Source organism: Manis pentadactyla, chromosome 10 (genome assembly GCF_030020395.1).
Source record: "Manis pentadactyla isolate mManPen7 chromosome 10, mManPen7.hap1, whole genome shotgun sequence".
NCBI classification, from domain to species: Eukaryota; Metazoa; Chordata; class Mammalia; order Pholidota; family Manidae; genus Manis; species Manis pentadactyla.
Genome location: NC_080028.1, coordinates 34,974,768 through 35,001,872, shown reverse-complemented (window position 1 = coordinate 35,001,872; position 27,105 = coordinate 34,974,768). Strand labels below are relative to the sequence as shown.

The window sequence follows — 27,105 nt, the reverse complement described above, 5'->3', positions numbered from 1 at the left end:
TCTTCACCCTTCTGGAAATGATTTCAGTTTGCTTAATCCAGACCAGTGTATTTTCCCCCAAAGCTTAGGGATTACTTTCTGATCTTTTAGCTCTCCATATCCACATGATTCAAGCTCCTGTTTTTTGCAAAATAGATCAAGCAAGCAAGGTAATTTCTTTCCCAGTTCTCTGGATACCATCCAAACTCCAGAAATCATTTCACTTCCACATTTAATTTACCTCATAGTCTTGCTGTTGTATTTGGAGCCAGGTGACTGGGTCACACTCAGAGGAAATAGTACTATTTAACATGCACCAGAGGAATTATTTCTACTATACTGCCAATACTATGTTACCTGAATCTGGAATTCCTGTGCTGTGTCATAGAGCCACAAGTCACTGTGTTTGAAACCCATCACTCGATCACCAAGCCTAAGTCACAGCACTAGCCTAATGGGATCTTCTGTGGACTTAATGGCCAGCTACAGAGATTTTACCAGCCTGGTATTTGCCATGCTCTTACCCTCCTCTCTGCCTTCATGCCCCCTGTTTCCCCAATCTGCTGGGCAGACACAAAGAGAAGTGCAGAGGTATCTGGTGAAACATGACCAAGAGAATGTTGGAGCAGGCAGGGCGAGACCTCTGCTCTTAATCACAAAGACAGAGGTTTAGGCTTCACCCCAAAGGCAAAGGGAAGCTATCCATGAGTATTAAACTGGAGAGTAACAAGATCAAAGTATTTTTTTTAAATCCCTCTAGCGCTGGACTTGGCGTCTGCAGCTAGAGGACTGATAGGCAGGCCAGATGGCAATGATGGTGGCTGTGCAGGAAGTGAGGGCGTTCGAGACACACTTAGGTATGCATGACCAAGGCTGGTTTCTACCCAGACTCTTTGAGGCTAAAGGAAAAAGGAGAGGTAAATAATACCAGCTTCTGTTTATCGAATGCTTATAAAGTATTAGTCACTTAATAACTATTACCTATAATTATTCCAGGAGTCTGATTGGTAGGTCTTATTTTCATTTTACAAGTGAAAATAATATGTGTTCCAGAGAAGTGAAGTCACATGCTTGGAGAAATACAGCAATTAGGGATTTGGACTCAGTTCCATGGTCTTTTCAGTCTACCACACTACCTTGTAACAATTGAAAAGGAAAGAGAAGAAATTCTATTGAAAACCAATTCTCACCCCTTAAAGCTATAACTTCTTTGCCTACCTCTTACCTGACTTCAGAGCCTGTTAGTTGTGTAAATCCATTTTATATTCTTATGTTTAAAGTATGAGTTTTCTCTAAGAGGTTGGCCGGACACCTCTTAGTTGCTACTGAACAATTAGAGGCTATTTTACAAATCAGTGTGCTTGGTGTATGAGCAACTAGTAAAATAATTTTGGATGGCTTTTGATTTTTTTGGGAATACTCTGAATACTCAATTATTTCTACTATCTTCAAGCTTCAGGGCCAGTGCAGTTAGACCTTTGGCTGGATCACACTTCCTCTTCTCACAGTATAAAAAATTATATTCCTTCCCATATCAGTCAAGGACAAAACTTGTTTCCTGATTTACACAATAATTGGGCATTCAACATTGAGAAACTATAACGAAATAGCTAACTGATTTTTCAAATGAGATAAAATGTAGTCTTGTCTGCAAAGAGATGGAAATGTTCCCATTTTGACTTCCTCTTTCAGAAGAGTATTCTGATTTCATTTCTTTGTTAAGTATGATCTTTGGGTTTAAGGTACCGTATGCCCTGTTGTGCAAATGCAACTGCATATTCACTAAATTTCTTTTGATTGAACTAGAAATCAGTGAATTCAGTCTGTAAATGAGCTCTGGTAACATCACAAAATGTTGGGGGAGAAGAAATTGTTGCAAATAGGGAAATGAGATCACATATGTGTATTTCTGTCCCCTTCTGGACGAATGAACATCTTATTGCCACCCTTAACAAGCAAAGAAGGTAATATGCTAAGTACCTTATTAACGATAATGTGCATGTACACATTTATTTGGATATAATGTTATTCTCTTTTTGGGCATCACTCTAAGTGGTTTGGGATGCAGCTCCTCCATCTTCTCACCCCCCACCCCCACTCAGGTCAGTATAATCCCGCTGCCAGGCGGCCAGTTGCTGGCATGGGAACAGGTACTTCCAGCTCAGTCAAACAAAAGCTGAACTCACAAACACAGTGCATTTACACCCGGGTCTCTCAACGACCGCACCAAAATGACAGGGGCTGATGTCAGTGTTTCACATGTTTGTTTTGGAAAATAGTTTCCTTGACTGCTGATTTAAAATGATTTTCAATTAAAGAGTAACTTAGTAAATTAGGGAAGTTATAAAATATAGAATGGTAAACTCTAATCTGCTTTAAGAAAATGAATAGATATTTTAACATCTAGGGACTTAAAATATTATCAAGTTTCATCATAAGTACACTATCTTCTAAAATACAAAAGTTTACTCACACACAAACTACTATTTGTGAAAAATAATAGGAATAAAATAAACCTAAATACAGAAGAACTGTATTTAAAATATCTTTCTTATGTAAGAAATTCAATTACACTGCAAGTTAAACATCTCTGTGTACTGCAGTGTGTGAAAAATGGTTTAGACATGAATTTCATGATGGCACCATGACATGGCTTTCTAAGTAGTCTCCTTACCTCCAGTTTCTCTCTCCTCCAACATATTCTGCAACCAGAGCATGCCAGTCTGGAACTCAGAGGACTTGGTGTTTATACCACACATTTGTCAGTCACATGTCATCCATAACATCATTGTCCTTTATTGTAGTTTACTATCACATTGTCCTTACATTCATCATCATGAGCTCTGAGGGCTTACACTGTAAGTCTTCTCCTCTGCCTTCTCAGTGTACAATGTAGATACTCAACAAAAGTGGTAAATCCACTGTGCAAAATATGCTTTCCACCTACTATTAAGGTGTTTCTCCTCTCTTGACCACATGTGCTGAAACAGGTTTCTGACATTACCACTGATTCAACAAAGCAAAACAAACATGCAACTTAAAACCAACCACAAACTATGGAAAGGATGTTCGTCTGAAACACTAGAATATGGCTACAAAAGGTAGCGCAGAATTTTGAAAAGTAAGAGAATAACTTTTTTATAGAGTTAATTCAAGCCCCTGGAATAAATCAGAAATAAGAACATATGTTTATTCCTCACGGGAAAGCAGGTTTAAAAAAATTGAAGGCATGACTCAGCACTGTATTTAAAGTTAGCAAGTGAAAAAAGTTTTCTATTTCAATTGCCAAGAAATTATTTATGAGTAATGGTATTATGGAAGAAGGTTCTGTGTAGTTATAAAGCTGAGTTCTTTGTCCATTCATTAATTAAGTACATAATAAATGTTGATTGAATATCTTCTATGGAATAGGCACTGTATCAATGCTGAGAATACCAAGGTGGAAAAGCATGATTGTTTCCTCTATAGGACATACAGACCAGTAATTACAATTCAATATAATATTTGCTTTAGTGTTGGTCTTCACAAAGGGCTGATGAAACATGCAGGGGATTTGACATCTGTGAGGAAGACACAGTGAAACCTTCACAGCATTTCAGCTAATGAGAATTGGAGGAAGAATAAGATGTTTGGTGGACAACTGAGGTACGAGATGTGGTAGAAACTTCTAGTGCTCACCCATGTCTGGTTCTTTCTTCTAGGCACAGGTAGAATTATACTTCCCTATTCCCTTATAGTCAGGCAGAGCTATGTAACTAATTCTGGCCAATGAGATATGGGTAGATATGACAGGTGTCACTTCCAAGCTTAAGCATTTAATTACTAGTGCAAAACACTCTAGCATTCTTTGTCTGCCTTAGCAACTGGTGAAGTGGTATGTGTCAGAAGGTGTAGCTACATAATGGTGGAGCATCTGTCAGCCAGGGTGCCTGAGGAACTACATGGACCAGAACCACTTGCTGAGCTATGGTAGACATTGTGGTATGGACAAGAAATAAATTGTGTGTTAAGCCATTCTAATTTCGATATTGTTTTGTTATATAAGCATTTGATAGAGGCAAACATATTTAAAAATAAAAGGAAGGGAGAATAGATAAATTTCCCATGTGGAAGAATTTCAAGTTATTTATGTAGATACTCTACCCTCAAGGTAGTGGAATATAACTCCTAATTTCCTAAGTGTCAGTTTTGCATAGTGACTCTCTTCCTAAGAATACAGTAGGAAATACTGTAGGAAATGGAAAGGGGGAATATCATACTTTTGCACTGGAGAAGCCTGACAAGTGCAACTTCATCCAGGGGACTAGGGCTAATATCAAGTGATAAATTATATTGATAGTGTGTATCCTGGATATGATGTGACGAAAACGGTACGTTACCTCTGCAGCCTTCCGCCCCCAAACATTTAACTCTAGCTAATCATAAGAGACACATCAGACACATTCCAATCAAGGATCATTCTACAACGTACCTACTAAGTACTCAAAATTGTCAAGGTCATCAAAAACAAGGAAAGCCTGAGAAACTCTTTCATCCAAGAGGAGCCAAAAGAGACACAACAACTAAAGGCAGTATAGGACCCTGCATAGCGTCCTGGAGCAGGAAAACAGCATATGGTAAAAACTAAGGATATCTGAATGAAGTATGAACTTTAGTTAGCAATAACAAATCAATATTGGCTCATTAATTGTAACAAATATATCACACTGATGTAAGAACTTAATAGTAGGGGAACATGAAGTATATAGAAACTGTACCATTGTTGCAATTTTTACATAAATCCCAAACTATTCTAAAATTAAAAGATTTTTTTTTTTTTATGAAAAGGAGGAATAAGAGATAACAATAAGTTCTGGAAATTCCTTTGGAAGTAGGGAGTGAAAATGAGGAGTTTGGTAAGGTAGGCAAAAGATATATCGTTCTATTCAGAGATTCCATTTTTTAAACTATGTTGACTGGCTGAGGGAATCCCTAGAATATGGCTGGGCTTCATTGGTGTTGCAAAATCTCCACAATTATACAAAATTACATGTGAATTGTATATGTATGTTTTTGTCAAATTAAACCAAAAATTTTGTTTATTATCCACTTATTCTTAAATTGAAAAGTACCTAAAATCCGTTAATAATCATTGCTGAAAGCAATGTAAAAACTGAAATATTCTGAGCAGGAGAATTTTTTTTTTCTGTAAAAACGATTACTGTTTGGTAGTTATAGACTAAAGTGATAGTGTGCGTGTGTTTGGAGAAGAAAGGCAGGAATTAAAGGCAAGGTAATAGTAAAGATGGTGATCTTCAAACGTCCACTTTGCAGAGAGAAGAAATGATCCTACAACTTACATACCATACTACTACTTTCTGAGTGAGAAGTAATCAGTCCTAAGGAAAAAGTACTGAGGATGAGACATTGTCTTTTTAAAACCAAAGTTTGGTGGGATTATATGTATATCTACTTCAGCGTTAGGGCTGTGAATGATCACTATTTGAATCAAAATGCACATACGCCTTCAAGTATTAGCTATAAACCTGAAGTTCAGTAGGATAAATTTACGTTTATGGGGAATTAGGATTAAAAATCAAAAAGGCAGGAACTGAAAACCATGACACTAATAACAAGGGATCCTCTCTGAAAATTAGGTAATTCCACCTATTTATGTACCATAACATTGTAATCAGGTGGGCTTTGTAGAATACAGTTTAGAGTAATCAGTAAATCCTATTACTGTGCTAATTTTAGTTTACCAATACAAAGTTTCAGTAATACTTAGTAACTCACTTAGGTAGTTATTAATAATTAATCCTTTGGTGTATATACAAATACATGGAATTGTGCACCATTAGTCCATGAAAATGAAATCTCTCATTTTTGATTAATTCATGGTCTCTTAGCAGGACTGTGGACTGCAAATCATTCTTTGAGGGGTTGCTGTTACAACAGATGAGAAACAGTGAAAGGCCAAGATAAAATAAGGCAGGAGGTATAGCGAGGAGGGGTCAGGTAAGAGATATGAGGGATCAGAATCAACAGAATTTTTTGATTTCTTGGGTGGGGAAATATAAGGTAGAAGGAAAAAAAAACTAGCTTGATTTTTGAGTTTCTGGTGGGTCAGTGATGGGGATGCAGGATGGTGGATAAACTTGGAGGATGAGAGGGTGCATGGGAGATGATGAGTCCAGTTCTGAGTGTGCTGTGTTTGAGATCTCAAGTGGATATGCTTGGTAGGTGGCTGGATCCTGGGATTCTTCAGCTCAGAAAAAAGGGCCTGGGCTGGAACTGTAAGTTCCTAACTTAGAAAAGTGAAACATTCATACCACAGTTTGATTCCCCTAACATTTACAACAATAAATAGGAACTCCAATTTTCAAAAATAATTCTATTATATCTCCTGATAAATATAGACAACCAGGATTAGGGGAGGGAGAAGTCAGAGCCAATTAAAATTCCTGAGATACAGTGTTGGAGAGGAAAACTTTTTCTCTGCCCTCTACCTGGTCTAAGAATCAAATTGACATGAGGTGGCTTAACGGGAGAAAATCAGATCTCCGTACCTATGGGGAATCCACGCAGACATGAGATTCCAAAGTCAGCCAGGAATAATGAATGATATGTATCTGTCATCTTGAACTAAGGAAAGGGAGCAGGGCTCTGGGACTTCAAAGGGAAAGGGAAGCAATTCACAGCAATTCACAGGAGTAAATGTTTGGCAAATAAATGTTTGTGGGGTCACAACTGCATACAGGAAGGAATTTTAACAGATAGACTTTGCTAAATTCCTCCTTGTCTACCACTCATAGTTCATATTACAATGTAGCTATCTATGGAGAGAGTGCTATTCATGGAGCAGGCCCTCTGTGTAAACTCTTTTTAGACTGTTAAGAGGAAGGACACAATTTCTTTCTGAGTCTTTTGGGACTTGATTGTTTTCAGGTCTGACATAATCTGCCTGCCAAAATGGTGCATCTTGGGGCAGCCTGCCTTTGACCCCTATAACTGCAGGAACAACTACATATTTATAATCAGAAATCCTTGGTGAGTGAAGCCTCCACTGCCTTGTTTCTTGGAATTATATTCTACACATCCTTTTTTCTCCTTAGCAACTTCTCCCTTTGTAAATCATGACATCTGAGTGGCCATTTATGCTGCTGCTGTTTGAATTTTCATTGCTGTATAACTTACATTTAGTAAAGTTTGCAAATTTTAAGTGTACAGCTGAAGGAATTCTTACATGTTTCTATGTAATCAACAAGGGGACCAACGTAGAGAATATATCCAGCAACCCAGAAGGTTCACTTAGCCTCCTTCCAATCGACAGTTCTCCAAAGGTAGCTACTATTTGGATCTGATTTACCATTAGTTTTTCCTATTCTGAGCCTCATAAAAATGGAACCAGAGAGCATGTTTTCTTCATGTGTGGCTCATCTCATTCCACCTGACGTCTTTGAGATTCATCATGTGTTACCACTCTGTAACAGTAATTCATTTTTTTTCTGTGTTGTATTCTTTTGTATAAATATACCACAACTTATCCATTCTAATACTGATGGATTGTTTTTCATTTGTTTGTAAACATGAAGTTACTATGAACAGTCTTGCACATGTGTTTGGTAGACATATGCATTTGCTTCTCTTGAGTATCATCCCAGAAGTGGAATTGTTCAGTCATGAGATAGGTTTGTTTACCTTTCATAAATCCTGTCAGTTTTCCAAAATACTCATGCATATTTAGGCTACCCCAAACAATGACGAAAGTTCTCATTTCTCCACACTCTAGGTATTACCAAAACTTTTCATGGTAGCCTATCTGGTGAGTAGGAAGTGGTATCTTAGTGTTTCATTAAAACAGTTTTTTTGAGGTATAATATGCATGAAATAAGCTTCACCTATTTACAGTGTACAAGTTGACAAGTTGACAAGTTTTGACATACATATACATCCTTGAAACAATGGAACATATCTGAAAGTGAGCCAGCATAGGAAACATGAAGAGGGACTACATTTTAAGTTAAACCTCCATCTTGAGGCTCAAAGGTTAAAAGGTAAAATTCCTAAAATGTCTTTTAAGAAGAATTTATAGTAAGCTGTAAGCCAACCATATGGTCAACAATCAACTGACCATATCATGAGCCAAGGATAAGTGCTGGTGGGAATGTAAAATGGTATAACCACTTTGGAAAACAGTTTGGCAGCTCTGGAAAAAGTTAAACATATACTTATTATTCAATTCAGGCATTCTAATGTACCAAGGATCAATGACCAGTCCCTGTTTTAGCCAGGAGAATCATTGCCTTGGGGGATAAAGAGAAATTACAAAAATCATTTGTGTCATCTTATCTTTTAAAAACACAAAAAAAGGTCCACTCCAAAATTACTAGATCTAATATCTGAATTCAGCAAAGTTGCAGGATACAAAATTAATACACCAAAATCTGTTGCATTCCTATGCAGTAATGGTGAACTAGCAGAAAGAGAAATCAGGAGAACAATTCCATTCACAATTGCATCAAAAAGAATAAAATACCTAGAATAAACGTAACTAAGGAAGTGAAAGACCTATACCCTGAAAACGACAAGACACCCTTCTGAGAAATTAAAGAGGACACTAATAAGTGGAAATTCATCCCGTGCTCCTGGCTAGGAAGAATTAATACTGTCAAAATGGCCATCCTGCCTAAACCAATCTACAGATTCAATGCAATCCCTATCAAAATACCAACAGCATTCTTCAATGAACTAGAGCAAATGGTTCTAAAAATCATATGGAACCACAAAAGATCCCGAATAGCCAAATCAGTCCTGAGAAGGAAGAATAAAGCAGGGGGACTTATGCTCCCTGACTTCAAGCTCTACTACAAAGCCACAGTAATCAAGACAATTTGGTACTGGCACAAGAACAGACCCATAGACCCACAGGAACATAATAGAGAGCCCAGATATAAACCCAAGCATATATGGTCAATTAATATATGATAAAGGAGACATGGACATACAATAGGAAAATGACAGCCTCTTCAACTGCTGGTGTTGGCAAATCTGGGTAGCTACATGTAAGAGAATGAAACTGGATTATTGTCTAACCCCATACACAAAAGTAAACTCAAAATGGATCACAGAACTGAATGTAAATCATGAAAACATAAAACTTAGAAAAATTATAGGCAAAAATCTCTTGGACATAAACATGAGCAACTTCTTCATGAACATATCTCCCCGGGCAATGGAAACAAAAGCAAAAATGAAGAAGTGGAACTATATCAAACTAAAAAGTTTCTGTGCAGGAAAGGACACTATCAGTAGAACAAAGAGACATCATACAGTATGGGAGAATATTAATAAATGACATATCCAATAAGGGGTTGACATCCAAATTCTATAAAGAGCTCATGCATCTCAACAAACAAAAAGCAAATAAGCCTATTAAAAAATGGGCAGAGCAGCTGAACAGACACTTCTCCAAAGGAGAAATTCAGATGGCCAACAGGCACATGAAAAGATGCTCCATATCGCTAATCATCAGGGAAATGCAAATTAAAACCACAATGAGATATCACCTCACACTAGTAAGGATGGCCAGCATCGAAAAGACTAAGAACAACAAATGCTGGCAGAGGATGTGGAGAAAGGGGAACCCTTCTACACTGCTGGTGGGAATGTAAGCTAGTTCAACCATTGTGGAAAGCAATATGGAAGTTTCTCAAAAAACTAAAAATCTAGAAATACCATTTGATCCAGGAAGCCCACTCCTTGGAATTTACCCATAGAATACAACTTCTCAGATTCAAAAGACATATGCACCCCTATGTTTACTGGAGCACTTTTTACAATAGCCAAGATATGGAAGCAACCTAAGTGTCCATCAGTAGATGAATGGCTAAAGAAGACGTGGTACATATACAAAATGGAATATTATTCCGCCATTAGATAGAAACAAATCCTACCATTTGCAACAACATGGATGGAGCTGGAGGACATTATGCTCAGTGAAATAAGCTAAGCAGAGAAAGACAAATGCCAAATGATTTCCCTCCTTTGTGGTATATAACAACGAAGCAAAACTGAAGGAACAAAATAGCAGCAGACTCAGAAACTCCAAGAAGGGACTAGCAGTTACCAAAGGGGTGTGGGAGGGTAGGTGGGGAGGAAGGGAGAAGGGGATTGAGGAGTATTATGTTTAGTACACATGGTGTAGAGGGTCATGGGGAAAACAGTGAAGCACAGAAGAGGCAAATAGTGAATCTGTGGCATCTTGCTGCACTGATGGACAGTGACTGCATTGGGGTATGGGGGGACTTGACAATATGGGTAAATGTAGTAACCACATTGCTTATTCATGTGAAACCTTCATAAGAGTGTATATCAATAACACCTTAATCAAAAATAAAAAAAATAAAAAAATAAAAATGCAACCTCATGAGAAAAATAACTAAATAAATAAAGAGAGCAGAAGAAAACTTTGAGAGGTGATGTTTATGGCATAGAGAGTGGTGATGATTTCAAGGATGTTTACGGATCACCAAACTCATCAAGTTTATACAGTAAATATGTACAGCTTTGTATGTGTCAACTATATTTCACTAAATTGCTTTTGAAAAAAGTAAAAATATAAAATTGCAGCCTCATCCGTGCTCACCCCCAGCACTCCCAAATTCCTTGCCTTGCTCTCATTTAAACTTAACACTCCCAACTCAATACTTCAGTCAACTTACTTATTATTACTATGTTTAATGTTTATTTTCTGACTTTCTCTTCTAGAATGCGAGCACCATAGTGCAGAGACCTTTATTTACTCACTGATATACTTTCAAGTGCTGAGAACAGTACCTGGCACTCACCAGGTGCTTAATAAAGATTTTTGAAGAAATGTTTACAGATGCCTGCATATGTACATAGTACATAGTTTCAATTTATCATTACTATTAGGTTGGTAAGGTTAACCAGGAGGCCAACTCTTCTAGGTGAGAAAAGCAAGGAATTCTTCATTTGCAAGTTTGACATAATGCCCTATATAGATTACATCTAAATGGAGCTTTTCAACAAAGGGACTTTGCCCAAAGCCCTATCATTGCGCAGCGTCAACACTGTCTTTGGCAGTAAGGATGCTCCGCTATCTGGGTGTGGCCCCGCCCATGTGGTCTTGACCTAATGTCCCGCTTAGTTTTCAGATGTGCCTGAGCAGCTCTGAGGAATGGCTTGTCGGTTCAGGTCTCACCACGGAGAAACGTTTCTCATTAGCAGGTCTATGGAGATCTTTCCTGGGCTGTTTATCCTCCTGCGACTCAAAAAAGCATTCTCCCTCATAATCTCTCTCTATTTTTTAATTGAAATATAGTTGATATGCAATCCTTATAGTCTCTTTTGTCAATCCTTTTCCTTACCAATTGCTAAAAACAAAGTGATAATTTCTCAATTTATGATTACAACGGTGGTTTTGGCTGAGTATTTCAATCCCTTTTCAACTACTCTGTGGTACATAAAATAGTTTTTGACTTACTTATATTACAAATAGAAATATGTTACTGTGTATGTTACAGGACAGTAGATTTGGACTCAATATAAGAAGTTTTAACAAATAGACAATCAGGATATAGAATGGGCTGACTCTTAATATATAAATTATCCTATTCATTGGAGATGATTTAACTGAAATGCCCAGAAAAGGCAAATCTATAGAGACAGAGTGAAAATTAGTGGTTGCTTGGACCTAAAGATGAGAATGGGGAGTGACTGTAAACTGGCTGCTTTCTTTTAGGAGTGATGAAAATATTCTAATATTAAAATAATACAACTCTGTTAGTTTAGGGAAAGTCATTCAATTGTACACTAAAATGGGTGACGTCTATGGGGTGTGTATCAGTTCGCTAGGGCTGCTGTACCAAAGTGCCAAGCTCTGAAGGCTGGATGTCTGAGGCCAAGGCGGCAGCTGGGTGGGCTCCCTCTGAGGGCTGGGAGGGAAAGGTCTGTTCCAGTCCCCTCACTGGCCTCTAGGTGGTCACCTTCCTCCTTCATCTCTACGGCATCCTACCCCTGTACAAGTCTGTGTCCAGATGTCCTCTTCGCATGGGGACACCAGACATACTGGATTAGGGTTCACCCTAATTACCTCATTTTAAATTAATTCCACCTTAAAAGACCTTATTTCTGAATACACTTCCATTCTGAGGTATTGGGGGTTAGGACGTCAACATATGCGCTTTGTAGTTCAGCCCATAACCATACAGGCAGACCTCGGGGATGTGGATTTGGTTCCAGGCCACCCACCACAATGAAGTGAGTCAAATGAATTCTTTCATTTCTCTGTTCATAGAAAAGTTACGTCTACACTACCCTGTAGTCTATTATGTGTGCTATTAAGTACACTCTTAGACATGGTATCATGTCTAAAAGAAGTTAAATCTTTTATTTAATTATTAATGTTAATTAAGTGATTTAAAAATACTTTATTGCTAAAAAAATGCTCACCATTATCTGAGCTTTCAGGGAGTCATCCTCTTTTTCCTGGCTGATTGATGATGGCCGACTGATCAGGGTGGTGCCTGCTGAAGGCTAAGACAGCTGGATTAAGTTCTTAAAATAAGACAGCAGCAATGAGGTTTGTCACGCTGATTGACTCTCCCTTTCATGAACGACTCCTCTGCAGCACAAGGTGCTATTTGATAGCATTTCACCCACAGTAGAACTTCTTTCAAAATTAGAGTTAATCCTCTCAAACTCTGCCTCTGCTTCATCAACTAAATTTATGGAATATTCTAAATTGTTTCTTGTTATTTCAACAATTGTCACAGAATCTTTACCAGGAGTAGTTTCCATGTCAAAAAACCACTTTCTCTGCTCATCCATAAGAAGCAACTCCTCATCCTTCAATTTTTACCATGAGAGTCAGCAAGTCAGTCACATCTTCAAGCCCCACTTCCAGCTCTAGTCCTTTTGCTATTTCTACCTCACCTGCAGTTCCTTCCACACAGTAGCTGCACAGCATAATAAACCAAAGTGCAATACAAGGAGGTATGGCTGTATGCAAATCATATAATAAAATTCTTTAAGAAAAATAACTAATATTAATTGAGCACTTAGTAGGTACTATGATAAGTACCTTACATTTATCATCTCATTTGACCTACTCAATAACACTGTGAGGTAAGTATAATTATGTCCACTTTACCCATGAGGGAAGTAAGGTACAGGAAGGTTAAATAATTTGTCTGTGGTCATAAAGCCAGTAAGCAGTGCAAACATGATTCAAACCATATTAGTCAGACTAGATAGTCTACACTTTTAATCCCTATGTTAACACCTCCATGTGCTGGGGCGTCAGGTCCTCCAACATCAGTTTTGTAATCTCAATTGAATGCGAGAGAAAACTGAGACTCAGAAAAATTAAGCAACCTGCCCAAGTTCACACAGTCTATAATTGGGCTTTCTCCAAAACTCAAGCCATTTCTAAGTATGATGGTATTTCTCGTTTGATATAACTGTGGCTCTCACCGTTTTCACGGGAGATCTCCAGGGCAAGAAAAAGCCTCTTGACACAGAACAGATTCTCAATAGATAGCTGTGGAATAAAGAGAACATATGGAAAAAGAGCTAGTCTATATTTTTAACTTCACAATGATGGTCAAAGGAATCTGCTCATGCTGGAGACTGAGCTGCCACAAGCCTGCAATTCTGGAAACTAATAGGGAAGCAAGTCAGGGGAATCATCTTACATGTAGTTCAGGATACAGACCCCAGAAGGTATCTGTGGGCTGAATATCTTTGTATCGGGAAACAGGCATCCTCATATCTGCTGGTACAAGTGCCAACTGGAGTGAACTTTTCATGGGGCAACCTGGCGATGCTTCTCAAAAACCTTACACACACACGCACACACATACCCTTCTGTCCCAATAACGGCTCATCTAAAATTCTGTGTTAAGGAAAAGATTGGAAACAACCTAAACATTCAGTAATACAAGAGTAATTATGGTGTAGTCACAGAATGGGCTGATATGCAGTCTTGATTGATATTGCTTTTTATTATTGTTTTAGATAAAGATCATGATATAAACCAAAAAATAAAACCAGTTACAAGGCAGTTCACAGAAAAAGAAATGCAAGTGGCCAGTAGGGATATGAAAGGATAGCTAATCTCATTCAGAATGTAAAGTGATGCAAATGAAAGCAAGAAAACATTTTTCACTATGTTATTGGCCAAGAGTTGCCCAGTGGATAGGGTAACAGGCACTCTTAATGCACACAGTTGTTGAAAGTATAGATTGGAACACATCTGGGGGGAAATCTGGCAATATCAATTCTATTTTTAATATACATACCCCCTTTTTTCACCTAGCAATATTACTCCTAGCAATTTTACTTTGTCCTATAGAAATACATATATATACAGATACGTTCATTACAGCACCAACTGTGTTAGCAAAAAACTTGGAAACAAGTTAAATGTTCATCAATAGCCAAATGATTAAATAAATGTTAGAACATTCATAGAACATTCATACAGTGAAACATAGGCACACCTTTAGTGATGTCAACCTTGATGTGCTATTTTGCAAAGGTGTTTATATTTGTCAGGGTGCAGCCAAGAACACAAAACTCACATTGGATAATCAAAGGAATTTAATACAGGAATTAATTACAAAAGTTTAGAGGCAAACTACTTTATATGCAGAGGGTGGGGATCCAAGGACACAGGCAGCTTTCAGGCGAGGCACAGGCAGGCAGGGAGTTGGGAGGCCAGAGTCAAGTTTCCTCTGTCCAAGGCCATTTCTTCTACTCTCCCTGCCTTTCTTTGTGTACAACTTCACTCTCTGTAGACCAACTTTCTACTCTTTTCCAAGCCTATTGCTGCACGAGCCCTAGGCCGAGCATTGGGAATTGCTGAAGATAATCCTAGGAGATAATCTGATTGATCTAGAGTGGGTTAAACATCTGTCCATATCCAATCATCTCTAGGAAGGGGGAAGGGCCAGAGAGTTCACCTCTGTAAGTGAGGTTTGCCTTTCTCACCAGAGCAGCCTTGGCTGAGGAGATCCTGTACTATTGGAAACATGGGAAATTGGATTGGTACCGCTGCCGTCTAAGGTAGGGAATTCATAGTGGGCAGAAGATCAGAAAGGAAGAGGGTCACTTAAGTTTTGGACATATTCAATTGAGATGCCAATAGAACATCCAAATATATTATCTAGGAGGGAACTGAATATAGAGTCCAGAGATCAGCATGGAAATTCAAACTGGAAATCTGGGGCTGGGACAATCAGCATAAAACAGTATTTGAAACCATGGGTAAGAAAAAAAATGCTGGCTCAAGATAGAACCCTAAAGAATAAAAAATATTTATGGGATAAACAGAGGAAGAGGAAAAGCTAAAAGAAACGGAGAAAAATTGGACAAAAGAACTGATGAAAATATTTTAAAAATCTTAGAGAGGGGACAGAGAGAGTAAGTTTCAAGGGAAAGGAAGTGGTCAATTCTGTTAAATTACAATAACCCCTGCAAACTGCCCGGTGGAATATGGCCCCAAGGATTCTGATGATATGGGCATCAGAGTGAAGGAAGGATGAGTTTAGGTTAGGAAATGGACTCCTTATTTTTTAATGCTTTGCAGTCACTCATGAAACAGGGAGGTGCCACGCCTTGGTGAGGTAAAATAGAAGAAGTCAGTCTGTGTTTATGCTTCACACTTCTGCGAACCTCTTTTGCACAGGGTAATTTGGACTAACCTAGTCAGCTCTAGACATTTACAAAGGCCCAATATTAGGTTTTTACTCTGAATTCACAGAGCAAATCTGAGAGCTCCTCCCTCTGGGGGTTGGTAATTCCAGAATATTCCTAGCATGAAACATTAGAAGGCTCGATCACCTGCGGCCCTGGGGTGCCATGTGGTCTTCTGCCTGTTTTAGTATGGCCTGTGAACTAAAGATGTTTCTTACATTTTTCAAAGTTTGACAAAAAGTCACATGAAGGATAACACTTTGTGATGTGAAAATTACACGACATTCAAATTTTACTTTCTTAGACACATTGTCTAAAACAGAGTGCCCATTTGTTTAGGAATGGCTGCTTTTGTGCTACAATAGGAGAATTGAGTAGCAGTGGCAGAATGTATAGCCCAAAAAGCCTAAAGTAGTTACTACCTGGCCCTTTTCAAAACACATTTGCAGACCTCTACTCTAGAATATTGGACAGTGCAGACCTGGGACTTCAGGTTGCTCTTAGAGAGATAAAAATAGCTTAGGTCTGGAGGGCAGAGTCAAGATGGTGGCGTGAGTAGTTCAGTGGAAATCTCCTCCCAAAAACAAATATACTTATGAAAATACAATAAATACAACTATTCCGAAAAAAGACACCAGTGGATAGAGTACAACAGCCAGGCTACATCTACATCTGCGAGAACTCAACATCACACGAAGGGGGTAAGATACAAGCTGCGGCCAGCAGGACCCAAATGCCCCCCTAACCCAGAACCGGGCGTGAAGAAAGGAGTCAGAACGGGGAGGGAATGAAAGCCCAGGACTGCTAAACCAGCAGCTCTAGAAATCCGCACCTGGAGCGCAGACACACAGTGCACGGGGTGTTGGATACTAGAGAAACAGAAAAGCAAAACGTACGGGCACGTCCCCGGAACCGGTACCCCTGAGACAAAAGAAAAGCGAGTGCTTTTTGCAAGTCTTAAAGAGACAGGGACCCCACAAGTGGACTAAGTCGTTCCAGCACACTTAGCCAGCAGCTGGGAATCCTGGGGAACTTTAGGCGCCCTAACTCCCTGGGCAGCAGCATACCTCTGAAGCCCCTCATAGCAATAAGCAGCCCGCCAGTCATTTCCCCATCTGGCACGGACCCCAACACACCGGCCCAGTAGTGGGAGACCAGGAGTGGCGGCATCAGAGGGGACCGGGAGCAGCCCACGCAAGCCCGCCGCGGCGGTGACCAAGCAGCCCGGGAGCAGCCCATGTGTGCCAACAGCGGCGGTGCCAGAGGGGCACAGGAGAGGCCCGTGTGCACCTGCGGCAGCGGCAGAGGGGCTTGAGTGCGGCCTGCGTGCACCAGCAGTGGCACCAGAGAGGCCCAGGAGTGGCCTGTGGGAGCCGGCGGCGGAGTGGCCCAGGAGCAGCCGTGCCCCCAGCAGCCACCCAGAATCCCAGTCTGACACACACCGCCCGGGCCAGACCCAAAGGCTGCTGCCAGCACACAGCTGCCAGGCAGGGGTGCCGCTTTTGTAGGGGGAGCGCACCCGGCATGCCTGCCACTCCCCGCATGGCTCTAAGCTGCTCTGATGGAGACCCTGTCCACAGCAGCTTAGGGGATTAACCCGGTGGCTGCTCCAGGAGTGTGGGTAACCGACACAGGCAGCGGAGAAGAGAAAGGCGTCCAGCAAGCAGGAAAGGACTTTCTTCTCCCAGCTGACATAACTGCTACCTGCCTACAGCCACCGCTATCACCATGAAAAGACAGAAGAATTTAGTCCAGTCCAAAATAGTCCACACAACCCCTGAGAAAGGACCTGCGGAGATAGACCTAACTAGTCTCCGTGAGAAGGAATTCAAAATAAAAATCATAAACAAGCTGATGGATTTGCAGAGAAATATGCAAGAGCTAAGGGAGCAAGTACAGTGGGAGACTACAGAAATAAAACAATCTCTGGAAGCACTTAAAAGCAGAATGCACGGGATGCAAGAGGCCATTAATGGAATAGAAACCAGAGAACAGGAACGCATAGAAGCTGATGCATAGAGCGATAAAAGGATCTCCAGAAATGAAACAATATTAAGAAAACTGTGTGACCAATCCAAAAGAAACAATACCTGCATTATAGGGCTACCAGAAGAAAAAGAGAGAGAAAAAGGGATAGAAAGTGTCTTTGAAGAAATTGCTGAAAGCAATTTGAAGTAATTGCTGAAAAATTCCCCAAACTGGGGGAGGAAATAGTTGCTCAGACTATGGAAGTACACAGAACTTCCAACAGAAGGGACCCAAGGAGGACAACACCAAGACACATAATAATTAAAATGGCAAAGATCAAGGACAAGGACAGAGTATTAAAGGCAGCCAGAGAGAGCAAAATGGTCACCTACAAAGGAAAATCCATCAGGCTATCATCAGACTTCTCAACAGAAACCTTAGAGGCCAGAAGAGAATGGCATGTTATATTTAATACAATGAAACAAAAGGGCCTTGAAATAAGGAAACTGTAACCAGCATGATTATCATTTAAATATGAAGGAGGGATTAAACAATTTCCAGACAAGCAAAAGTTGAGGGAATTTGCCTCCCACAAACCACCTCTACGGGGTATTTAAGAGGGACTGCTCTAGATGGAAACACTCCTAAAAAAGAAAACAGAACAAAACACCCAACATATGAAGAATGGAGGAGGAGGAATGAGAAGGGGAGAAATAAAGAATCATCAAACAGTGTTTATAATAGCTTAATAAGCGAGTTTAGTTAGACAGTAAGATAGTACAGAAACTAACCATGAAACTTTGGTAACCACAAACTTGAAGCCGCAATGGCAATAAGTACATATCTTCACCCTAAATGTAAATGGACTGAAAGCACCAATCAAAAGACACAGAGTAATAGAATGGATAAAAAAGCAAGACCCATCTATATGCTGCTTAAAAGAGAATCGCCTCAAACCCAAAGACATGCACAGATTAAAAGTCAAGAGATGGAAAAAGATATTTCATGCAAACAACAGGGAGAAAAAAGCAGGTGTTGCAGTACTAGTATCAGACAAAATAGACTTCAAAACAAAGAAAGTAACAAGAGATAAAGAAGGACATTACATAATGATAAAGGGCTCAGTCCAACAAGAGGTTATAACTATTATAAATATATATGCACCCAACACAGGAGCACCAGCATATGTGAAACAAATACTAACAGACCTAAGGGGGGAAATAGACTGCAATGCATTCATTTTAGGAGACTTCAACACATCACTCACCCCAAAGGATAGATCCACCAGGCAGAAAATAAGTAAGGACACGGAAACACTGAATAACACAGTAGAACAGATGGACCTAATAGACATCTATAGAACTCTACATCCAAAAGCAACAAGACACACATTCTTCTCAAGTGCACATGGAACATTCTCCAGAATAGACCACATGCTAGGCCACAAAAAGAGCCTAAGTAAATTCAAAAGATTGAAATCCTACCAACCAACTTTTCAGACCACAAAGGTATAAAATTAGAAATAAATTGTACCAAGAAAGCAAAAAGGCTCACAAACACATGGAGGCTTAAATACATGCTCCTAAATAATCAATGGATCAATGACCAAATTAAAATGGAGATCCAGCAATATATGGAAACAAATGACAACAACAACACAAAGCCCCAACTTCTGTCAGACGCAGTGAATGCAGTCTTAAGAGGAAAGTATATAACAATCCAGGCATATTTAAAGAAGGAAGAACAACCCCAAATGAATAGCCTAATGTCACAATTATCGAAACTGGAAAAAGAAGAATAAATGAGGCCTAGGGTCAGCAGAGGGAGAGACATAATAAAGATCAGAGAAGAAATAAATAAAATTGAGAAGAATAAAACAATAGAAAAAAATCAATGAAACCAACAGCTAGTTCTTTGAGAAAATAAACAAAATAGAAAAGCCTCTAGCCAGACTTATTAAGAGAAAAAGAGAATCAACACACATCAACAGAATCAGAAATGAGAAAGGAAAAATCACAACAGACCCCACAGAAATACAAAGAATTATTAGAGAATACTATGAAAACCTATATGCTACCAAGCTGGAAAACCTAGGACAAATGGACAACTTCCTAGAAAAATACAACCTTCCAAGACTGACCCAGAAAGAAACAGAAAGTCTAAACAGACCAATTACCAGCAACAAAATTGAAGTGGTAATCAAAAAACTACCCAAGAACAAAACCCCCGGGCCAGATGGATTTACTTGGTATTTTATCAGACATACAAAGAAGACATAATACCCATTCTCCTTAAAGTTTTCCAAGAAATAGAAGAGGAGGGAATACTCCCAAACTCATTCTATGAAGCTAATATCACCCTAATACCAAAACCAGGAAAGGACCCCACCAAAAAAGAAAACTACAGACCAATATCCCTGATGAATGTAGATGCAAAAATATGCAACAAAATATTAGCAAACTGAATTCAAAAATACATCAAAAGGATCATACACCATGACCAAGTGGGATTCATCCCAGGGATACAAGAATGGTACAACATTCGAAAATCCATGAACATCATCCATCACATCAACAAAAAGGACAAAAACCACATGATCATCTCCATAGATGCTGAAAAAGCATTCAACAAAATTCAACATTTATTCATGATAAAAACTCTCAACAAAATGGGTATAGAGGGCAAGGACCTCAACATAAATAATAAAGGCCATATATGATAAACCCACAGCTAACATACTGAACAGTGAGAGGTTGAAAGCTTTTCCTCTAAGATTGGGAACAAGACAGGGATGCCCACAATCCCCACTGTTGTTCAACATAGTAGTGGAGGTTCTAGCCACGGCAATTAGACAAAACAAAGAAATACAAGGAATCCAGATTGGTAAAGAAGAAGTTAAACTGTCACTATTTGCAGAGGACATGATATTGTACATAAAAAAACCTAAAGATTGCACTCCAAAACTACTAGAACTAATATCTGAATTCAGCAAAGTTGCAGAATACAAAATTAATACACAGAAATCTATTGCACTCCTATACACAAACGATGAACTAGCAGAAAGAGAAATAAGAACAATTCCATTCACGATTGCATCAAAAAGAATTAAATACCTAGGACTAACCCTAACCAAGGAAGTGAAAGATCTATACCCTGAAAACTACAAGACATTCTTGAGATAAATTAAAGAAGACACTAATAAATGGAAATTCATCCCATGCTCTTGGCTAGGAAGAATTAATATTGTCAAAATGGCCATCCTTCCTAAAGCAATCTACAGTTTCAATGCAATCCCTATCAAAATACCGACAGCATTCTTCAATGAGCTGGAGTAAATAGTTCTAAAATTCATAAGGAACCACAAAATCCCCAAATAGCCAAAGCAATCCTGATAAGCAAGAATACAGCAGGGGGGATCTCACTTCCCAACTTTAAGCTCTACTACAGAAAGCCACAGTAATCAAGACAATATGGTACTCTCACAAGAACAGACCCATAGACGAGTGGAACAGAATAGAGTGGCCAGATATTAAACCAAACACCTATGGTCAATTAATATACGATAAAGGAGCCATGGATATACAACAGGGAAATGACAGCCTCCTCAACAGCTGGTGTTGGCAAAACTGGACAGCTACATGTAAGAGAATGAAACTGCATTACTATCTAACTCCATACACAAAAGTAAACTTGAAATGGATCAAAGACCTGAATGTAAGTCATGAAACCATAAAACTCTAAGAAAAACACATAGGCAAAAATGTCTTGAATATAAACATGAGCTACTTCTTCATGAACATATCTCCTTAGGCAAGGGAAACGAAAGCAAAAATGAACAAGTGGGACTATATCAAACTATAAAGCTTCTGTACAGCAAAGGACACCATCAGTAGAACAAAAAGGCATCCTACAGTATGGGAGAATGTATTCATAAATGACATACCCGATAAGGGGTTGACATTCAAAATATATAAAGAGCTCACACACCTCAACAAACAAAAAAGCAAATAATCCAATTAGAAAATGGCAGAGGATCTGAACAGATACTTCTCCAGAGAAGAAATTCAGATGGCCAACAGGCACATGAAAAGATGCTCCACATCGCTAATCATCAGAGAAATGCAAATTAAAACCACAATGAGATATCACCTCACACAAATAGGATAGGCACCATCCAAAAGACAAACAACGACAAATGTTGGCAAGGATGTGGAGAAAGGGGAACCCTCCTACACTGCTGGTGGGAATGTAAATAAGTTCAAGCATTGTAGAAAGCAATATGGAGGTTCATCAAAAAACTCAAAACAGAAGTACCATTTGACCCAGGAATTCCACTCCTAGGAATTTACCCTAAGAATGCAGGATCACAGATTCAAAAAGACATATGAACCCCTAAGTTTATCGCAGCACTATTTACAATAGCCAAGAAATGGAAACAACCTAAGTGTCCATCAGTTGTTGAATGTATAAAGAAGATGTGGTACATATACACAATGGAGTATTATTCAGCCATAAGAAGAAAATAAATCCTACCATTTGCAACAACATGGATCAAGCTAGAGGGTATTATGCTCATTGAAATAAGCCAGGTGGAGAAAGACAAGTATCAAATGATTTCACTCATCTGTGGAGTATAAGAACAAAGAAAAAACTGAAGGAACAAAACAGCAGCAGACTCACAGATCCCAAGAATGGACTAATAGTTACCAAAGGGAAAGGGACTGGGGAGGATGGGTGGGAAGGGAGGGATAGGGGAATAGGGGGCATTACGATTAGCATACATAATGTAGGGGTGGGCATGGGGATGGCAGTATAGCACAGAGAAGAGAAGTAGTGACTCTACAGCATCTTACTACACTTAGGGATAGTGACTATAATCTATAATGGGGTATGTGGTGGGGACTCCATAATGGGGGGAATCTAATAACCACAGTGTTGCTCATGTAATTGTGTATTAATGATACCAAAATAAAAAAAATAATTATATATATATATATAAACTGTAGGGTTTTGTTAAAGGTGAACTTCAACTTACCTAGATCTGGCCATTAATATTCATAGCCTCTGCTGCAGCATCAGGAGTTTAATCATACTTCAAAATACCATGTTTTCTTTGCTGACTTTACCTAGAAATAGTAGAAAGAAGTTGAGAATTTTTTAATCTCTTTTAAAGTAATAATTTTCCTTATAAGACTTCTGGCTACACTGTTAGTTCAGTTAATTTATTTAAACAAATTCTGTAAGTCTAAAAATTGGATTAAAATTTAATACATAAGACCTATTTTTAAAATTAGTATGATATATACATGTTATCATTAACATGGCCTTTTCAAACTAAAACACAAAAATGTTATAGTTTAAGTTCTATGATGCCTGGCTATCCAGACCTTTAGAAGTCATTGATTCTGGCTTCTCCACTATAGCTTTGATAGTGCACAACTCACTTTTCTATACTTAGCTCCTCAGCCATAAAAAGGGAGGCTAGACTAAATTGCCTCCAAGTCTACCTTTCAGCTTTAAAATCTCATTTTATCCAGTGCAGGCCTGATTCTCCATCTCTAGTCACTTTTCTTTTTTTTTCTTTTTTTTTTTTTTAGTTTTTTTTTTTTTATTGAAGGGTAGTTGACAACAGTATTACATTACATTAGTTTCAGGTGTACAACACAGTGATTCAACATTTATATACATGATAATTCTAGGTACCAGCTATCACCATACCAAGTTGTTACAATATTTTGACTATATTCCTTATGCTATACATTACATCCCGGTTACTTATTTATTTTACAATTGGAAGTGTGTTTATATATATATATATATATATATATATATATATATATATATATAGTGAGGGCATCTCTCATATTTATTGATCAAATAGTTGTTAACCACAATAAATTTCTGTATAGGAGAGTCAATACTCAATGCACAATCATTAATCCACCCCAAGCCTAATTTTCGTCAGTCTCCAATCTTCTGATGCATAACGAACAAATTCTTACATGGAGAACAAATTCTTACGTAGTGAATAAGTTACATGGTGAACAGTGCAAGGGCAGTCATCACAGAAGCTTTCGGTTTTGTTCATGCATTATGAACTATACACAGTCAGTTCAAATATGAATATTCATTTGATTTTTAAACTTGATTTACATGTGGATACCACATTTCTCTATTATTATTATTTTTAATAAAATGCTGAAGTGGTAGATAGATACGAGATAAAGGTAGAAAACAGAGTTTAGTGTTGTAAGAGAGCAAATGTAGATGATCAGGTGTGTGCCTGTAGACTATGTGTTAATCCGAGCTAGACGAGGGCAATAAACATCCATGTATGCAGAAGATTTCTCTCAGAACATGAGGGGGGAGGTTCTAAGCCTCACCTCTGCTGATCCCCATTTTCTCACCAGATGGCCCCCTGCGACTGTGCCTGTCTTAGGTTGTTCCTCCCTTGAGGAATCTTACCCGTCTCTGGCTAACCAGTCATCTTCCGGGGCCATACAGGGAAATGTGAAGTTGGTAAGTGAGAGGGAAGCCTTATTGTTTGAAAAGGTTAGCTTTTTACTTCTTTGCATCTTTATGCCCTGTGGCTTCTATGCCCAGCATTTGTCTTGAGGTGTCTTTACCACTTGGAAGAATTATGATACTCGGTAAATTCAACATGTGGCACGAGTTCTATTTAAAGGTTGTGATTAGGTAGGAAGAAGAAAAGCTATAGAAGTAGCAGGCAGAAGAAAACCTGGGAAGATTGATTATTTCTTTGACATATCTTCTTGTAGAGTAACTTCAGCATGGATAGGTTTTAAACTACTACTTAAATTGTGCACACACATTAACATAATAGGAGTATAGTTACCTAACCAAAGCATACCTGTAACTACCAGCCATCTCCAGTGAAACCAAGAAAACCAGTTAGGCACCTTAGGCATTTGTGAAAACTTATCTATGTCTAGTCACTTTTCTTAAACCTCACTGTCACTCCTCCCAAAGAGTGGACTCTTTAGAATCTACCCTCTATGCCTTCCTTCCACAAGGTGCCCCAGAATGAAATCAGAGGGGTCATCAGAAAACAATTGGTGCAAACAAGCTTTCCACACAATCACAGGATAATGATATAAATTACAGCAATAAATTACAACCTAGAATTTCAAGAGATTTTAATACACTTTTTAGAAGTTTTCTGGCCCATTTATTCACTTGTACAAGGAAAAAATATTACAGCACATAAAAAAATCAAACTCACTCAAACATAGACATTAACATCTACTGAATAGCTATACTATACCAGACATTATGTTAGGGGTTTTGCAAATTATTTTAATCTATATTAACTAAAGTTAACAAATATGACTGATCAAAAAGAACACTTACAAAACCATGAACCCACAAGCAATCAAAATTCTCACTTCTGGACTTCAAACCCAAACATAAAGCCAGCAGTTCAGCCAGTTGTTTGTGCCCTTGTAAGCTGCTGCTATACCCCAGGTGGGCAGCAACCCAATGCCTCTTCCTTAGCACAGCCTCTGTCCTCCAGAAGCTACACATACATTGTGCTTTGTCTCTGGCTCGTAAAACTGTCCAGCTAAATCTACCAAAAACCATTTCTCTTATGTGCACACACATCCTCTGTCTGTCCATGTCTCTCTTCTAAGAGATTTTAGTCAGATACTCAGGAAAATCTCTTTTCCTCTCTTTACTCATTCCACTTACAAGCATCTCACAACCACCATTATGAAATGAGTTTAATCACAGTAAATATAATTAAGAGAAGTGAGAGTGATCTTTTATCTAGGAAAGTCTTAAGTCTTGAAAGGAAACATTAAAGAATCAGCGTACCCACCTAAAAAGCTTTAGAAAATGATAATAGCCTCCATTAGAATCTCTGGAAACTTTCTATTCTGTCCCATCTTCAGACATTTTATTTTTCCCATTTTTTAATCTAGTAAAATAAATATGACATCTTTTAAGTGTATATTTCAGTAGTATTAATATATTCAATATTGTTGTGAACCAATATCTGTAACTTCTCTAGATCTTGCAAAACTCTATACCTATTAACAACTCATTTCTCCTCCCCCCAAATCCTGGCAACTGCCATTCTACCTATCTTTATGGGTTTGACTACTTGAGATACTTCATGTGAGTGAGATCAGATAGTACAATTGGCCCTTGAACAACATGGGTTTAACAATATGGGTTTGAACTACATGGGTCTATTTGTCTCTGGCTTGTAAAACTGTCCAGCTGACTCTACCAAAAACCATTTCTCTTATGTGCACACACATCGTCTATCTGACCATGTCTTTCTTCTAAGAGACTTTAGCCAGATAACTCAGGAAAATCTTTGTGACAATTTGAAAAAAAAAAACATTTTTCTCTAGCTCATTTATATACTGTGACAATACAGTATATAATACATACAGTATATAAAATAAGTGTTAATCTACTGTTTATGTTATGAATAAAGCCTCTGTTCAACATAAGCTATTTAGTAGTTAAGTTTTGGGGGAGTCAAGTTATTCTCACATTTTTAACTGCACAAGAGCTGGCACACCTAACCCGTGTTGCTCAAGGATCAGATTTATTTACCTTTCTGTGCCTGCCTTACTCACTTACCATACGGTCTTCAAAGTTCACCTATGCTGTAACTTGTCAGGATTTCTTTTCTTTTAAAGGCTGAATAATATTCCACTGCACGTAAATACCAAATTTTGCTAATCCATTCACTGTTGATGGACATTTATCTACCTTTCGGCTCTTGTAAATAATGCTACTATGAACATAGATGTATACATACCTCTTTGAGAACCTGCTTCTAATTCTTTTGGCTTTAGACTCAAAGTGGTATTACTGATCATGTGGTAATTCTATTTTTTGAAGAACCACCATATTGTTTTCAACCGCAGCTGCACCATTTATGGTCCTACCAGCATTGCACAGGGTGCCAATTTCTTCACATCCTCTCCAACACTTGTTTTCTGGGTTTTTTGGTATTAGCTATCCTAATGGATGTGAGGTGATACCTCACTAGATTTTATTTGCCATTTCCCTCATGATTAGTGATGTCGAGCATCTTTTCATGTGCTTATTAGCCATTTGTATATATTCTTTGAAGAAATGTCTACTCAAGTCCTTGGCCCATTTTCTGAATCGGGTTGGTTTTTGTTGCTGAATTTTAGAAGTTCTTTTTATGTTCTGGATATTGATACTATATCAAATATGATTTTTTAATATTTTCTCCCATTCCATGGGTTGCCTTTTCACTCTGACTTTTGATGTATAAACTTTATTTTTCAGTAAGTCCAATTTGTCTATATGCTTTGTATTGCCTGTGCCTTTGGTGTCATATCCAAGAAAGCATTGCCAAACCCAATGCCATGAATCTTTTATCCTATATTTTCTTCTAAGAATTTTGTTTTGTATCACTGATTAACACATTTGAGTTAATCACATTTG

The 27,105-nt window shown here is 38.4% G+C and overlaps 1 protein-coding gene and 1 long non-coding RNA gene across 2 annotated transcripts in view; one reads left to right on the top strand and one right to left on the bottom strand.

The window, feature by feature from the left end:
* LOC130679255 (uncharacterized) overlaps window positions 1-27,105 on the bottom strand; it is a 215,667-nt gene that overhangs the window by 98,113 nt on the left and 90,449 nt on the right. The window lies entirely within an intron of this gene.
* LOC130679004 (uncharacterized) lies at window positions 792-11,314 on the top strand. Its single transcript, XR_008991998.1, has 4 exons — window positions 792-896; window positions 3,493-3,624; window positions 6,907-7,008; window positions 11,132-11,314. It is a non-coding gene; the product is annotated as an uncharacterized LOC130679004 (long non-coding RNA).